Raw genomic sequence first — 3,462 nt, 5'->3', positions numbered from 1 at the left:
TGTGCGGGTGGCACATAAAAGACACCATTTCGAGCATGGCCGTTTTTGTGCGGGTGACACGTAAAAGCACCCACTACACTCTCTGAGTGGTTGGCGTTAGGAAGGGCATCCAGCTGTAGAAACTCTGCCAAATCAGACTGGAGCCTGGTGTTGCCATCCGGTTTCACCAGTCCTCAGTCAAATCGTCCAACCCATGCTAGCATGGAAAGCGGACGTTAAACGATGATGATGATGATGATGATGATGATGATATACGATGGGCTTCTTTCAGTTTCCATCTACCAAATCCACTCACAAGGCTTTGGTCAGCCCGAGGTTATAGTAGAAGCCACTTGCCCAAGAATATAAAAATGATGATGAAGAGATCTCAGTCAGTTTCACTGATGATTATTCAATCATTCAATCAAGTGAACTACCAAGTCATTGAATTAGTGCATAAGTGACTGAGTATTCCTTAAGCATGTGTATTTTCTTACTGTAATCAGGAGTCAAAATGACTGTGACACAGTGTGCTCTTTAAACTACAACTTTGAATCTTTGAATTACAGCTACAGTCCATCTACAGACTTTTCTTATGTAATATCCCTGCATTAATTACTAGTTACAGTGAATAGTCTGTAAGAAAATGAATTCTAAAAGACTGTCTTTGTCTTTGATACGCTCTGTGAAGATAAACTCTTCAATAGCAATCTTACAGGTACATTAAAATTTAAAAGCTATTAAATTGAAAATTGATAGTAGCCATGTTGATAGGTTGCCTGACCATTGGGTAAAGGTTATCTTGCCAGCCTTAGAAGCATTTATGGATTTATTCTGCTTACAAGAAATAACAGACAAATCTCTTTTGAATCACACTTAAAATGGAAGATCCATATTTGATAATGTAGTCCTACATTCATTTCAGCTTCATCAGTTATGACAGCAAGGATTCCAGTTGATTTAATCAATGGAACAACCTGTTCATGAGATTAACATGCAAGTGGCTGAGTACCCCACAAACAAGTGTTTCCTTAATGTAGTTCTCACTGCCTTTAGTCGAGCAAATCGACCCCAGGACTTATTCTTTGTAAGCCTAGCACTTATTTTATAGGTTTTTTTTGCTGAACTGCTAAGTTACAGGGACATAAACGCACCAGAATCGGTTGTCAAGTGATGTTGGGGGGACAAACACACACACACACACACACACACACACACACACACACATGTATATATGTATATACGACGGGCTTCTTTCAGTTTCCATCTACCAAATCCACTCACAAGGCTTTGGTCGGCCTGAGGCTATAGTAGAAGACACTTGCCCAAGGTGCCACGCAGTGGGACTGAAACCAAAACCATGTGGTTGGTAAGTAAGCTACTTACCACACAGCCACTCCTGCGCCTTGTTATTCATAAAACTAAGGGCACTCCCATGCAAGTTGATATTAAAAGGGTTAAATTGTAGCTTATGTAACTTATCCCTAAATCTAGTATTGCTGGCCCTTGACATGTTATATATGGGCAAGATCATCAATGGTACTTCTATGATATAACCCTTTAGCATTCAGATTATTCTGTCAAGTGTAATGTTTATTTACTCACATTGTTTTGAATTAATCTCACATTATGTTGAAGCTTTGAGTTATCAATGATGTGCTTGTCTGTCTTAAAAATGACATTACAAGGTAGGTATAAGAGGCCAGTTTGAACATAAAACAGGTAGAATATTTTGGCCGGATATGGCTGGTTTAAACAATCTCTTTCCTATCACAGATATCTGACTGAATTGTGGGCATTAAAAATGAAATGATTCATATTGCTTTGATTTCATTTCAGCTCTGATCAGTGTTCTCAAGGAGAACTTATATTAAGTAGGCACTAGATAAGCTAAATTATATGAGAATAATAGACAAGCGTCCACTTAAAAGCTGACATACTTATGTTTAATACAATAAAACTGCTATTTCAGAATATGAATATGTCACTTCAAGTTGTTGCTGTTTAACCCCATAGTGTGCTCTGATAGAGCAAAACTAGGATCAAAAGTATTCCAGCTGTGACCATTCCGTGGGGATTGGGGGACTGAATATCAACTTCTGTTTTTTTTTTTTGGGGGGGGGGGTCCCCCCACTTTTTTGTATGAAGTGATATTTGATCTCGTTTCAGTTACGATGGTTGAAAGAAAACTTAGCAGGTATTTCTAGCAAGTTGAATAACTGTGTAGAAGTTTACTTGATGTGGTTAATATATAAAGATGTTCCTTTGATATGGTGAGTGCTATGAAGCAGAATGTAATCTGAAAGAATTGAGGCATGTGGTAAGAAGCTTGCTTCCCAACCACATGGTTCCAGGTTCAGTCCCACAGCAAGTGTCTTCTACTACAGCCTTGGGCTGACCAAAGCCTTGTGAGTGGATCTGGCAGATGGAAACTGAAAGAAGCCTGTTGTATATCATCATCATCATCATCATTGTTTAACGTCCGCTTTCCATGCTAGCATGGGTTGGACGATTTGACTGAGGACTGGTGAACCAGATGGCTACACCAGGCTCCAATCTGATTTGGCAGAGTTTCTACAACCAAATCTATGTACATATCTGTGTGTGTATATCTTTGTGTCTGTGGTTGCCCCCCGACCACTGTTTGACAACCGGTGGTGATGTGTTTATATCCCCATAACTTAGCAGCTCAGTAAAAGAGACCAATAGAATAGATATTAGGTTTCAGAAAAATAAGCTCTAGGGCAAATTTGTTCGACTAAAACCCTTCAAGGCAATACCCCAGCATGGCCATAGTCAGATGACTAAAACAAGTAAAAGATAAAAGGTAAAGAGAAAAGAATGTACAAACCTACAATGCAGCTTTACATTTTAACTGAAACTATTTTTCTTACATCATTAATTATCAGGAGCAGAGGTAGAAAACCTATGGTCTTCTCAAGGACTAAGTGTGACCATCTAAAAAAGTACAAGTTTTAGGGAAAAATCATTGCAGTGAGATATATTTTTGTTGACTTAATTTTATATAAAATCTGTCTTTGCAACACAGCTGGCGATCTTAATTTAATGCAATTTGCACTGCACCCACTGAGTTTTATTCTACAGCCCAGACACTTCTGCAGCATCAGTCAATGTTTCAATCACAGTTTCCTATAAACTGAGGCATAAATTTTGTTTAAATTTGTAACAATGATCTGCATGTCATAAACAATCATTCTCCAGAAAATTGGTTAAAATATAGTTTTGCATAGTGTTTTTATGTTGTTTTTGCTTTTATAATTTAAAATCTCAGTTTCAATGCTACTGTGATTAACTTTGCTTTTCATCTTTGCGAGGTCAATAAAATAAAGTACCAGTTGAACATTAAGGGAAATATAACTGATTTCTCCCTCCCCTCAAAATTACTGGCCGTATGCCAAAATTAGAAAGAATTCTTTCTTTTACTCTTTTACTTGTTTCAGTCATTTGACTGCAGCCATGCTG

The sequence above is a fragment of the Octopus bimaculoides genome, chromosome 4, assembly GCF_001194135.2.
Source record: "Octopus bimaculoides isolate UCB-OBI-ISO-001 chromosome 4, ASM119413v2, whole genome shotgun sequence".
NCBI lineage: Eukaryota > Metazoa > Mollusca > Cephalopoda > Octopoda > Octopodidae > Octopus > Octopus bimaculoides.
Note: the sequence above shows the minus strand (reverse complement) of the source record.